The sequence below is a fragment of the Odontesthes bonariensis genome, chromosome 15 (assembly GCF_027942865.1).
Source record: "Odontesthes bonariensis isolate fOdoBon6 chromosome 15, fOdoBon6.hap1, whole genome shotgun sequence".
In the NCBI taxonomy this organism is placed as follows: domain Eukaryota; kingdom Metazoa; phylum Chordata; class Actinopteri; order Atheriniformes; family Atherinopsidae; genus Odontesthes; species Odontesthes bonariensis.
Genome location: NC_134520.1, coordinates 27,754,353 through 27,769,338, shown reverse-complemented (window position 1 = coordinate 27,769,338; position 14,986 = coordinate 27,754,353). Strand labels below are relative to the sequence as shown.

The following is a 14,986-nucleotide window of genomic DNA, read 5'->3' as shown; positions in this document are numbered from 1 at the left end:
AATGATTGAGACATTTCCAGTTGGATTTTCCCCCATTTATTAACATCACATGTTCAGTTTAGATTTATAAGAAGGTGGAGTGATTGCACTCAGTGAAAATGTATTTTATTTCATGTCCTTCCCAGAATATCAGCCAAGGCTAATGAGTCTCAAGTTAAAGAAATAATTTATTGTATCACTTTCTTTTAGTTAACACTGAAAATGGGTTAAAGGTAAAAAAAAAAAAAGATATTGCTAATCAAAACCAACGCCTGTCCAGTATAGAGAATTGTAAGACAAAACCATTAAAAGCAGTACAAAATAAAATAACTTTTAAAATGAGTGAATTAGTTACGTGGAAGAGACAGTTAAAAGATTATATTTTCAGCTGAGTTGAAAAGACAATCACACTTGAACATGCATACTGTGATAATGATGGAGCGATTTGCATTAATACAATTTAAAAGCTACCAACAACTTATCCACGCAGACTTGAGGTAGAACCAGGCGACTTGATCCAGACTTGAGTGGTCCGGCTTCTTCAAAGCCCACAAGCATGTCCAAATAAAAAGTAGTTGCCAGACCATATGCAGCCTTCAAATCAAGCATTGAAATTTTAATACGGTCTAAAATTTACTGGAAGTCAGTAGGATGTCCTCAGCACAGACCTTTTATGGTTGATTCTGATTAAAACTCCACATTGTGGAGATGCTTTTTGAATATTGTGAGCAGCATGTTACAGTTGTAGCCAACTAAGTATAAAAGCAGGAATGAGTTTTTCTACTAAGACATTGAAGCTCACATGGTTCAAATTTGTATTTGGACTGTTTACACTCAGCTACAGTCGGTATGTGGATCAAGTAGACTGATTGGTGCAAACAGATCTATACACCAGTAAAGACAAAGTCACTCACACACAAATCTATATAGCATCTTACAGACTTATCTTCGTAGTATTAAGGCATACATGTGAAGCATGTGCTGATCATTTGATTTCAGGGCAAGCGTGAATGTTCATCTGCCATCAAAGTTATAACAAAATTATTATAATTAGGAGAGATTACTTCCCTAAAGTCTCCATTAAATATTGCTCTGAAATGAGCAATAAAAAGATGAAAAAATTACCCACATATGTCTTTGTGGTTTCTGTTATATAATCTTTAATAGTTACCCAATTAGTTGCCAGTTGTCTGAATGTTCAGCAAAAGCAAACCACACACTGATCTCTCTGAATGAACATCGAATGAAGTGGGTCTTCGGGGTACCAAATAAAACCACATGATGCTAAAAGTTTTTAAAAATGTAACAAAAATACATTCCACCGTAACATTTTCATGTTTTTTGTCCATAAAAACACTGCTGTCCATAATAAAATTTACTTTGAGTCTGTCAAGCTTGCTTTGCTTTGTTTTGACGTCCCTCCACTGTTACTGGCTAAAACTCGATGGTCTTACCCTGTACGTTTTGATTCTCAAAGGATCAAAGAACTTAGGCCGAATGTTTTCCCCCAGTGACATTATGGCAAGGCTCACTGCCATTTTCCATGCAGTGTTCTGTGACTCAAAACAGCTGGCATCAAGAGGATATCACACACTCACTAAATCCACACATGCTGATACAACTCAGTTTACAGACGTACATGTGCACACTCTGGAGGATGTATCTACTCAAACATCTGTTTCTGCCTGTCTTTCCTCGTCTTTGTGTTTTTGATTTTATGTTTTTTTTTTCCCGTCCAACCACAGCTTTGTAGATGACAGTCAGCTCTCAAAGAAATCAAAAGAATATCAATGAAAGGAAAAATGGGTAACATTAAGGTTGTATGGACTGCCATTTACACGTGCAAATCTAAAACTTTTGTTCATTGAGTTTTCTGTCAAATAAATAACATTGTGCATCAGTTCATTTTTTGGGGTCCTTAAGCTTTAGGTTTTCATGATTAAAATTCAACATGTCAGGCACCACTGTTGGAAATTTGAATGAATTAACATCTCTTTGTTTTTTGTTCCTTTTTAAAAAAAAAAACATGTTGTAGTGAAGCAAAGACTGTCGTGAGCTCCTGAGTCATTACATCATTACAGACTTCACTTTAATAGACAGGGGCCTCCTTTGACAGCAATGGAACTGCAGTGGCGTTGGGCTGATTGTCACTGCTGCTCATCGTTAGTGTCACTTCTGACTCATTAGCTGTAAAGTTGAGGTGGCAGCCATCAAGAAGACAAGGTCACCTAATGATGACAAGTGATGACCTGCGCCTGCTTACCTCATACTGCAGCTGTTCTAGCATCAAAACTTCTATACTTTGACTCCAAGTTTTTGGAAAGACATCTGGTGCAGACACTTGTCAGTCTTCATCAAAAATACATGTTTGCCTTGCATTACTCTGTCTTTTTTTCAACTTCTCACCTCCAATCTAGCCAATGGAGTCCATTTCCTTGGGATAAATTCTCCACAAATATCACTTATAAGTTTTGGGGGGAAAATGTCTTGCCACCCACCTTGTGGAACCCGAACACAGGATGAACTTCAGGTCCACTGTGTTGTCTTTGCTTCGGTCTGTGCTCTGATTTCCATCCTCTCCACACTAAGCTAAAGTATACACTCTGCGGTGCACAGAATATCACTCTGTGAGTGTGCACGTGTGTGTGTGTATGTGTTTTCATATATATACTGAGGGTATGGTTTTTGAAAGAAGCCACAGGCTAACTGAAAGCCGACAGCCTGGAGGGTTCACCTCACAAGCCAGGCAGCTTGTGTTCAAAGTAGCTGGTATGTTCACGCAGATATGAAATATGGGAAGACAAAGGCACAGGGATGATTAAGTTATACAGGGAAAGAGTCAAACTATTACAGAGAGTTTAAAGCATGAACCTTTCCCATCGCTTTTAGATTTTTTGACACTTTTTATCTGAACTCTTGAGTTGTTTAGGAGTGCAAGTTTTACTATTCCAAGTGAGGTAACATTTTCATTTTCAGTCTATGAATAAATGGGAATCGCACCAACTTGAGACCAGGTTCTGTCTATGTAGAAACTGAATAATTGAATATTGAAGGCATGTGACGATGCAAAGCCTTCTATTTCTGCTGCCTCTCCTTTTCTTATTGTTTTGGGATTTTAAAAGGGCAAGTCTTGAAGACCTCAAAGCAAAAACATTCCAGTGAAGTCAATTCTTAACTGAAGGAAATTATTTGACATTTTGGGAAATATATTAACTTGTGCGTTTGTCACAAACGAGTCTAAGTGAAGTTACAAAAAACGAGAATCACACATGAGAAAAGGTTAAATGCAGCTGAATAGATGGCTGTGTTATTCAGCGGGGTCAGTTAAGAACATTTGAACGGCTACACAAAGACAACCGAACCAAACTGGAGACCTGTGAAGACAGAAAGATATTAGTGATGAAACCCATGAAATAGGGTAATGCACAAATTATTCAGGTGAACATTATTTCCTGATTTAGTCGTCTTTCCCGACTTTGCTCACTGTCTTGTGAACCAGAACCAACTGAACACGCAGCACATATATAACACAGAATGTAACAAGTTGGATGGCAGAAGATTGAGACCAATGTCATGTCAGAATATTATTTGACAGCTTAGCTTAGCATACGTGCAAAGATTGCATACTAAAAACTGCAAACATGGGAAGCCTTGCATCCAATGCTGTTTCTTAACCCTGTCAGCAGCTTGTAATTTTTTTATTTCTCACTGTTCCAAAGTTGTAGGTCTGTTTCTGTGATGACAGCTTCTTGCTTGCGCACCAGTATTGATATGTTTTATATCATCCAGCAGTGACTGGTTTGCCAGAGCTGGAGTGGTAAGCAACTGAGGCAAAGTATGGCACATACATCCAGAAAGCATTTAGGAGTTCTGATGCTCAAATTGAAAAATAGAAAACTTGATTCCTAGATTTACAGTCGAGGTTTACGGTTTAGAGTAAGAAGGGGGAGTCCAAAGTCCCACTCTGATGATTTAACTGATTAACAGCTTGTATTTTGTTGTTACACTATTTTCCTGGCAACCTGTGCTGGCTTTTAGCAGGAAATGTGTTGATATACTAAAGCAGATAGCTCGCCTCTAACCATTCTTTTGGAACTTTATATCTGAGTCATGTCAAATTATCTGTAATACAGCTCAGATTCAGTTTATATCACCAGTCATCATTAATCAAGAAGCACATTCGTTTATAGATACTCCTTCTCTAGATTCTCCATACCTTCAATTCTTGCCTCCAGGGAGATGTTTTCTTAGAGCCAAACTAAACACAGCGTCGGCGAGTCGGAAAAGTCTCATCGGCCAATGTTGCTTTTTCTCTTTGTGCTGCCATACTTTGTTCATTTAAAAATAACAGTGCGATTGAGACAGTGGGAGGGTGCAGGGAGTGAAAGAAAACAGTGTTAGCAGAGTAGAAGGAGGATGGTACCATTAACACCCGGGTTGCATGTTTTTCTTTGATTCCCAGGTCCTGTGGGGTCGGCGGTGCTCAGGTGTGATTAGCTGTATTAGCTGACGGGCGGTTTAGCCTTAAGCTCAGATCAGAGGCAGCTAATAAGTCCCACAGTGTGACAGAACAGCCTAAAACTGTTGCTGATGAGATTCTACACTTTTTAAATATATATATATATATTTTTTTTTTAAATCTTTTCTATATTGTTTTCAGTTAAGTACCCAGGTTATTTAGTTTGATCAGAAACATTTCAAGCTTGAAGGTGAGACATAACCTGAACTGTACAGAATTTTAGTTTAAATAACTTTATTTTAACACTGCATTGATGTATGTGTTGCCCATAAGCTGCAAAAAATATTAGAAGTGTTCGAAATGCTGTTAGAAATATTAAATATAAAGGCAGAGAAGGGTGCTTATAGCACCAAATCCACAAACTGCATTTCCCCTTTCCTGAGTTTTGACCCACAATTTGCTGTCTTTGTTCTCATGGACACAAGACCTCTTTATACAGAACTTGCTCTGCATCAAGCAGCAAACAGACAAAGTTAGCAACTACCTGGTGAACACTCTGAAGTATTTAGCAGCTAAAATGCTGCATATTTCCCTCAGCTGTATGAGAGCAAATAGGTGGTATTACATACCTAGATGAGTAGAAACATGTCTCCAGATAAATACTAATGGTGTTTGATGGCGAATGTATGATGCTTACATTGGATAGGTGTTGTTAGTTTATTTCTGTGTACTGTATCTGACCCTCTCAAATGTAACTTTTAAATAAATCAATCAGCAGGATCAAATTTAAAGGTTATGATATGTTGGAGTTAGTTTCTGCTGCTCCCAAAAATGTTGATAAACTGCACATAGAAGCTCTTAATCTGACAGCAGCCATAAACAGATTTTATGCAACAGGGCCGCTGATCCTGGAGTCTCTGTCTGTGTTTATAATAGTGGGGTTTTCTCCCTGTTTGAAAAGATTAATACTGCTACACCCTAGCTGTCGAGGCTGTTTAAATTTCTCTAAACTTTCCCCACCACTTTTCTCTCAGCACTTGCAAAAAAAAGCAATTACAAAAATAGCTGCTTTTTGGTTTTTCCCTGCGCTGTGCCTCTTTTCGCTCTTCAGCCGACCCTGTGCTGAAGAGTAAAGACTCGGCAAGTTTAACACAGAACAGATCCTCTATTTCTGTTTTTATTGGCATTTTCTGTGTTCCTTGCTCATCCTCAGTCCTCTTGTTACTGACTTCCACATTTTATCCTTTTTAAGAAATGGACGGTTGACCGTTAGATAGAAGATGTGCTCTGCTGTGTTTTTCATTAGTGTGCTTTAAACACTTTATTTGTTTGATATTAAAATGCAAGGTGCCAATTCAAACCTAATTTCAAGAGCAGTGGATTGTTAAATCTTGTGTATTCTAAGTCCAGCACCAGTAAAAGGTTTTGATATTAGTACTCATTCATTTTGCATGAGTGCGGGTGTTCAAACTTTTTACTAGTATTGTATATCAACATCTATGTAATGCAGTAAGACCTCCTATTTACTTTTTGTGAGTTTGCAATTAATTTGCCAGTTGAGATCTTTTTTGGATGTAACTTGATGATTCAGAGTGATTACTCCAATCAGATGTGTTTAACTTCAATTTAATATAAACACACATTTGGTGTAAGTTCTTCCTCAAATTGTGGGTGAATGAACATTGGCCCTGCATATCAACATGGGACTGTGTGGCAAGAAAACAACCGACAGACTGCAGATGGCTCTGTAATTAGCCAGCTGTCAACACACTGGATTAAATTGACCTTGGAACAGATGTGTGTAGCTCCCCGACAATCCAATTATACAGTTCAAGAATCAAAAAGTTAAAAACAAGGGACTAGTTTGGCTTTGTATAGACAGGACCGTAGCATGTGCGTTCACCTTCTGTGATGCTGGCGTTGATTGACAAATTAGTTTAAGGAAGTAATTTCACTAATGTGTAAAGATTTGAAGATGTCACACAAAGTTTATCCTAAATCTTGCTCAGGCTTGCTTAAGTATAATTAAAATACATATGTGAGGCAGTCATAATATTATTGACTGATTTACAGTCTATTTTTTTATATACCCAGTGTACTGAAGCTGGCAGGCTTGTACTTGCAATGTCTGTGTAATTAGCATAAGAATTATTAAGACTGGTAATAATGCAAAAAACAAGCCCCATAGGTGCATTCTTGGATTGCGTTCTCTAAAGAGACTCTGTCAAAGGATTTTATTTGGCAAAGATTTGACCTCTATCATGACTCAACATCTAGACCTGGAGGCAAAGCTAAGTTTACTGACTTCAGTTATACAACGTACCACAATCGCACAGGTTTAACAATATAATAGAGCACCTTCAATATATCAGGTGCTCAGCAAAAATTCCTTTCATGTTTATTGAGTACACTGGCTCATAGTAATGCCTTTTTTCCTTTATTCCTACTACCCCCCCTCCTCCTGTGGGTATTATGTAGTGCTTTCATGTTTCATGTTAGCTTTGAGGTTTTTTTTTTTAAATATTTCCATGTATTTTTTTTTTTATTTGTAGCCTATTGATCCCCACTGCAGTCTTAAAAAAAAAAAAAAACACTATTACTTGCTTTTTTCCCCCCTTTTTTTTTTTTAAGAGATTACTTTTAAAAGGTGGTTAAACCTGCTTGCTAAATGGATCCACAGCAACTAGTTAGCTTAGCTTAGCACCAAGACAGAAATGGAGAGATGTCTGTTACCAAGTTCTCAAGCTCCACCTCTACACTCACAAAGTAATGCGCTGTATCTTATTACTTTAATCTATACAAAAGTGTAAAAGCATCAACTGCTTCCATGGCTCTCAAAAGTGACTGCAAGACTGGGCTTTTTATATATCAGGTTTTTGTACATAATTCACAATCAAGATATATCGTTTGAATCTCATCTTTAGAACTAGTGGACCTTTTATTTTTTTTTAGTTCTTCTTTGTTTTTTTACTTTAGACACAGCCAAAGCTTTACAACTAACTTTTGATGATTCATGATTACAGATGCCATGTGGTAACAACTTTCCTAAAAAGTGATCAGCACAAAGATTATGACAAAACAAAAAAAAGACTCAATCTTCTCATGTGTGCAGAATTTGAGATGAGACACCAAAGTGTCCTTTAGGGACACTTTAGTCAGAGAGTGATGCAGTTGAAATTCAAGTCCACCTTTTTAAAAAACAGCCTCTTCATCCGCTCAACAACCTCTTTGCCCACAGTGTAGAGTGTGTGCTGGTCACAATAGGCCCTTAACTCAGACCTAGAACTTGTGTGTGTTGTATTGAGAAACTTTGGATTTCGGTTTCACTCCTGCTAGCCTCAGTGCCAGGGTCAACACCGCTGTGGTTCTCAGATGTTGGCCAGGACTGATGATGATTTGCTCCACACCACAAGCATCACTCCATTCAAAGTGAGGGGGATGACAGGCCCACCCCATTACTGAATGCACTTCTCTGCTCCATGCTGATCAACTTAAGCACTGCTTTAACACATCAAACTAACACACAGGGGTTCTCCAAAAATGATTTAACTTTTGGGTTCCAGTTGAGGAAATGTTTCTTTCCTTCTGAAACCCTTATTGTTCGAACTTGCCAACAACAGCCTTTCAACCCATAGTTTAACTGAGAGCAAAGGCAGTAGCTTTTGCAAGATCCCCAAATTGTCTAGGACCTGTCTGCCAAACATGGAAAATGAAGTGATGAAACCTACTGGGCAAAATCTATAAAATGACGTTCTGTTCATGCTTGCATTCATTTCATGCAGAGTTTTTAAGTTGTTAATAGTTTGTATATCCTAAAACTGTGAAAGGCAAAGGCATAATACTGGCGCTTTTTTTTACCATCCGTCCTTTACTTTGCACATCCGGAGTAGACTGCAGCGTCTACCCACAAGCAGTTAGACATAAAACACTGAGTCAAAGAACTGCACACACAGTTACTCTTACAAGCCTTCTCTCACACATGTTTAGTTAAGTCCTCTGTGGGGCTTAATTGCCGTCTTGTTGTGAATTCTTTTTAGGGTGGTGCTGATTGATTGGAGATCAGGGTCCTAATATGGCTCATCAGGGACGGGCCCTTTGACATGGCCTGGTCTCAGGGCACTGGCACTGTTTGAAACCAGAGATCCCACTGCAGCCCCCACCCACTAGATTGGTGGCCTGTCTGCTAAATGCTGCCTGGTGGTGGTGGGGTGGGGGGCGCTTCACATGCATGCAGGCCGACACATGCAAACACACACACTCGGGGACTGTCAGGATGTGAGGAGGGCTTTAACCATTAAAGCAATTTACATTATTAGTCCATAGTAACGCCGCAAGTCTGTCTTAACACGCTTTGCCACACACAGCGAGTTTCTTACACAACTCATTATGAACAGAGCTTTCACTCTCAGCTTGGACATGGCCCACTTCCTGTTTCCTGTTTCCCAGATTCCCTTGTGTCAGTCTGTTGGCGATCCTGTTGGCAGGTCTGGTCAAGGTCAGGTCTGGTAAAGTCTGTGGTTTAAGAGAGAGTGTGTGTGTGTGTGTGTGTGTGTGTGTGTGTGTGTGTGTGTGTGTGTGTGCGTGTGTGTGTGTGTGTGTTTTTTTGTAATTCACAGTTTCTCCCTGAGGGCTTCAAGGCCTAGATTGGATATGTGGGGTTTCCCTGAACTCTGCCCTAAACCTCTCACGCACACACACTCTTCTGCTCAGAAAAGAGACATACACATGCAGATATGTATGCACAGAAAGTGTTCTTTCTTTTCCCGTAGTGGTGGTGTGTGACAGAAACAGACAGCTACAGTGTACCTTGAGTATTTCAAGGTATAAATAGAGGCTTTTGTTTGCAGTTGGGTTCTTTAACCTGCATGCCAGAGGATATTTAGTAATTTGTAGAGCTTAACAGGATCAATGCAGTTTGATGTTGAGAGAGTTGATAAAGGATGCCCTTTTCCTCCATCAGTAGGAGTCAGTTTATCAATCAATTTTGTATTTATTAGTCCTGGCGCCCCCCAAATTGCATGCATATGACTAGAGGGCATTTTGCAATAAAACCACTTTCTTTTCATTCGGCTTCCTTTTCGCTAAGAATACATCTGAATGTGAAGCTGCAACAACCATGGAATTGCTTTTCTGAGTGATATTACCACAGATTGACACACTCGCACACCAAAGAAAATAAAAAGAAATGATTACTGAGATGCCCATAGATTAAATGACAAAAGCTAACTTTTAATCAATAAAATGTCATCATTTTTAACCCGTCCTTTAACATTGTAAACACCTGTCCTACCCAATTTATCCAGTATGTTTATCTTTAATTCCCCCAAGACCATTTCAACAGTCAAATTGAATCACATCTGATGGCCAGAAACTGAAGTATATGGATGTGGCAAGGTACAATATGAGCTGCCAGAACTTGGTGACAAATGGGATCACATTTTAATTTTTTTTACCTTATGTGTGTTTTCAGCCACAGATAGGTTTTGTCTTTACAAAAACTAAGTATTTATTTGCATAGATATCTGTTCTCAGTGTAACCTGAATTGGTCCCTAGAGGCTGGCATGTGGGTGGGCTCTTCTGGTCAACCGGTCAGCTAGGAAGAGAGATCGGTGTGTATCGGTGGGTTTAACTGAGTGAAAAAGAATTCTTTTGTTTCAGAATGGCTTCAAAACACAGACATTTAGAAATTAGAGCTGTACCCTGAAAAGCAGCAGAGAAGTTAAAATCTGTTTCCCTTTGAACATGCAAAACGGAAGACAGTCACACAAACCATATTGACCCCCACTTAAAATATTGGTGACAGTGTTGTGAGAGTGCTTTTCTGGCCCTTGTACAAAGTTAAAATTGTGCTAATCAGTCACATTTGTTTGTAATAATACAGTCTCCTCTGTAATGAACTGCTTTAAATTTACTGCAGATTTCCAGCAATTTATATCTGTATCCAGCTGTGTTTCATAATGCTTTTACATTAGAGCTAAGTATCAATCCCTGCCTTGTAAAGTGGTAATTGTGGTCATTTTTACAAGTAATTATAGAAATTTGTAATATATTAGCATGAAACAGTATGTTCTGTGAAGTTCCCCTCCTACACACTGAATTGGTAAAAGTAAATTGTTAGATGTCATGATGCCACACAAAGTAGCGTTGTTACAGAAACACGTTACTTGTTACTCTTCTTTGCTGCTATTTTTTGTTAATTATTGTCTTCTTGTTTGTATATTAGTTGCAGATTTTCTTACTTTATATGTAAAGTAGCTTGTTGATAAAAATTGTGAAGTTACATAAAACCTAGTCATTCAAGTACAAATGTGCACCTGTCGCATGCTCCAGTTGTAGTTCATTTGAATTAGAGTAGATGTGCTGCAACAATGTAAAACAGTGCAGTTCTGTGCTGCCTTTTATTTCACTTTATTTCGTCTTTATGTTGTACAAATTGTCTTTTTTTAGGCTTTTTTAGTTCTCCCTGTAATCCTTCCACAAAAGTATCACTTGGCGCACACAAGTTGTCTTTGAGTGAGAGATTAATGTCACTACCGTGGCTGACTGAGATCTGTGGTGTACTAAATGAAATGTTTTCTGATGACATATTGGGATATACTTATGGTTTGTCCACAAACCTTTAGTTTGGTTTGTCTGCTCAAGTTTCATCCAGAGATATTCGTACTACTTGTCCATAATCCGTATAAATTACAGACACCATGCCTAAATTCAGTTCATATTGCTTAAGGTAAGTTTGTCCAATCAAGAGAAAGTCATTAGTGTTCATTGGCCAGGTTTCCACTGCTGTCACATTTAGAAGATGTGAACAAGAAGAGAAAAAAGTTTCACTAATGCACAGAAAAGTTTATATGCTCGCTTGACGTGGTTTTTGTTTGTTTCGAAGACTTGAATGCATTAGGGGCATTGAAACATTTTTGCAATTTGCATCTGACCTGGCAAAGATTAAAATGATGCTACTCACCAGCTGTTTTTGGTCTGATGTTGGCAAACAAGCATGACTGACCCAGTCATCCCAGATAAAGGAGGACGTCCTCCTGTGGATATCCACTGAAGTTGTTCTTGTTGTTTTTCCTCCTCATGGTTTGTCTCCAGCAGGGACAACTTCTTTTTCTATTCCTTTCCTGAATTTAACCATGAGCAATGTAGTCTAAACCACCACCCTTTAGCAACACTGCAAAGCCTACTTTGTTTATTTCAAATTGGTTAAATGCCCCATTTTGGACAATTTTAGCTGCAGTTTACCCCGGTGAGACAAGAATTCTGTCAAATGGAAAAAGTGAAAAGATTTTGCATGAAAACCAGACGTCCACCAGACATAGTCATACAGCCAACAGCTGATCCACAGCTTTGTTTAACTACTGTATGAATCTGTTTTAAGGTGGATATTCTTTAAACAAACATGAGCCCCTTTTGTTTGTTTTCTTGTGTCCTACAGACACCTTTGACAGCAGTGGGTGTAAAAAGGGATTATTTAGGGGCCCCAGAGTACAAGAATATTTTCCTTCTCCTCAGTACATGTCTTTAGCGACTCTTAATCACACTCATCAAGGATTATTCTGCTTTCCTCAGGAAGCCTTGCTCATGTTTAAACTTGTGCGTTCTTGCTCCTGAAGCCTGTTCAGTAGCCAGTCAGCCAAAACATGTGTCCTCCTGTCTTTTTTAAGTGTCTGCCTTTGTATGTTGAGATTGAGATCTGTGATCTCTGCAATAGGCTGTCGTAAATCATGCAGGAAAATGTGAGTGAGATTGCGTTGAGGGGTGTATACTCGCCGTCTAAATCATAGAAGGAGCTTTGCTCATGGCAATTGTGTTCAGTCTTTTCTACTTTCTTTGCTTTTGCTGTTATTATTTCCACACTGATGTTTTCTGCTATCAACACAAAGCTGAGTGAAGGAATTTATACAGCAACAAAAATGGAAAACAAGTCGAGTTTGCCATCCAGGGAGTAAAACCTTCTTATACTCCACTTCTAGTTCTGAAGAACATTTCTTTTTCCCTGTTTCTTTCTCATGAATCCCTCCTGGTTAACTGATGTTAATTATCAGGTTCTTTTTATGGAGACATAGTTTTTGCAAGACTAGTTATCAAGTCCTGCTCTCTTTTTTTTATCCTCCATTGCTTATCTCTGTGACATCTCACGATCATGTTTTTTTGTGTGTTTCCCAGATCTTCCCTATCAATGTGACTAGTCAAACCAAAGCTCCCCACCCTCATCATATTTAGCTCTTCAGAAGTTGATTCTACTGTTTGACCTTCATGCTCCATTTGTTTGTATGTGTCCGTCTAAAGACCACTGGGTTTATGTTAGGGTTTTTTCAGAAACGTATTGCCTCCTATCCTAATTGACAGGCTGACTGACACCCTTACTCCCTAAGTCCACGCACATTTGGACCTATGATTCCTGGCAGTCCTCGGGGGAAAGTGATGTCACCAGGTCAGGAGTTTCGTGAGGATTGACATGACTGATGTAGGGTCCCTTCCTGCATGTTGAATTACCATGTATGTGGTAACCTTGTTATTAAAAGCCCTCTGCTACTTCCACAGTCATGACTTTTAAGTCTTATAACAAATCTTTAGTCAAACACATCAAACACCAGCATCTATATCTGGAAGTCATTTTGTGTTTTATATTAGATCGGCATTCAAGTTACATTAAGTGAAGTGTTGGCATAAATAAATGTTTACTAGAGTAATTCAACTATAGGCTGTTTCATTAAAGCTTTAGATTTTACTGCTCCAGTGCCTGCAAGAGCCTTTCTGGGAACATACCTAAGACTGACTTGAGGTGACGCACTTTACGTTTCTGGCAGCAGGAACATTTGCTTATTTGAAGTAGATACAACAACAGTATATTCATCATGATCAGAGATTACGATGTATGTAGGACATGTTCAGACTCACTGTAGTTGAGAATGAAACTGGCTCATTAATTGGAATGAGGCAAGCCTGAGTTGAGGTATCCAAGGAGAAAAGGTTGAGCCTGATTCAACTCTGGGAGAATTTGGATTCCACATCTGTGCCTTTTCTACTTCACTGTTTATGTGACATTTGATAATGTGATAACTTTCTCGAGAAGTAAGTTCCTTTTTCATAGTTTTATGATAGCTTTTGCAGTTTTAGCAACTGATAAAACTCCAAACTGATGAATACATGAGTCAAACTGGAATTTATTATTCCAGTACTGAAGAAAAGGGATTTTTTTTCTCTTCTGAGCTTAACATCACACATGATCTTTTTTTTTTTAATGAGAAGAGAGTACAACGCCTCAGATCAATCCCTTATTCCTTTTCTTGCCTTTTCTTAGTTTGCCTTGAAACTCCTTCACTCTGACAGAAGCCTCCATTGTTGCTGTCAGTGAGCAGTAGTAACATGAGGACCCAAAGGGGCTTCTCTTTCTCCATTGTATCTTAATACAGCGCCTTAGTTGCCCTCACTCACTCTTCATTTCCAGTGTGGTCATGGGCCACTGGCAGCCACAGATCCCAGTCAACCTCAGCCTCTGGTGGCCGTTTTGGCTGCCTGTCAGTGAGAGATCTTTACAAAGTGCAACCACACGGCCAGGAGTTGTACTGTGAGTGAATGTATGCCAGTGCAGGGGGAGCAGCACGAATCACTGCCCTGCAATTATTGTTGGTTGCTGCAAGGTGTGTGTGTATGTTTTAGCAATTCATAAATAAAACAGGACTAGAAAGTCTTTCACAACATTCTAAATTATCTTTGTAACTCAGTTCAAATTCTGCGATACCTTTCAGGACTGTAAAGAGAATTATACAAAACAGATCTTGTTTTCTTTTCATCTTTTGTGTTTGTCAGTCTCTTGAAAACAGTCATTATTGTTTCTGCAGTTCATCCATGAACTGAAGTTCTGCAAGTGTTTTTTTAATTTGTTGTTGATTACAACACGCCATCATGTACACAGTCATTCACCCTCAAATTGTTACAAATAAGTAACAGTTTGACATGTGCAGTCCATCAAAGTGAACATCTTGTCTGCATTTGTTTCTGCTATGGATGAAGCAATATTATTGCAAATTGCTGGAAGTTTTTACTTTGAAGACCATTTAAAAGTGTGAATTGTTGAATAAGCAACTTCCAAGAGTCCGTTGGTAAATTTCCCCCTGCTTGACAATGAATGGAAGACCACAACATGGAAACGACCGGGTCAGTTGCGTATTATGGGACACACTTCCTGAGTTTGGCATTGCTGAAAAGCCCATTTAAAGCTCCCTGTTGTTTCAAAATTGAACACACTTCACAGAGATGGAAAGAAATTATAAAAAATTTGTGGTTGCCGTCATGCATTTAAACCGTATAAATTTTTTAAACTTGGGAAGTATTTTTGCACATGTTGAGGGGCATCCCCAGTCAGGATTCAACAGCTGTGAGCTCATGCTGCCTGCAGCGCATCTCCTCTTCACTCAGCACCCACAGCAGCTCCTGGAAATGAAAACCCTAAAATCTTAAATGTCATCAGGATCCACCCCTCACCCTTAAATCCCATCCTTTCTATATTCCCCTCCAACAAAGAGCATTGAATTTCACAATCC

At 38.9% G+C, this 14,986-nt stretch overlaps 1 protein-coding gene across 2 annotated transcripts in view; it reads left to right on the top strand.

Moving 5' to 3' along the window:
• The window catches only part of ror1 (receptor tyrosine kinase-like orphan receptor 1), a 124,840-nt gene that overhangs the window by 92,954 nt on the left and 16,900 nt on the right, over window positions 1-14,986 (top strand). The gene's annotated exons all lie outside the window — the stretch shown is intronic.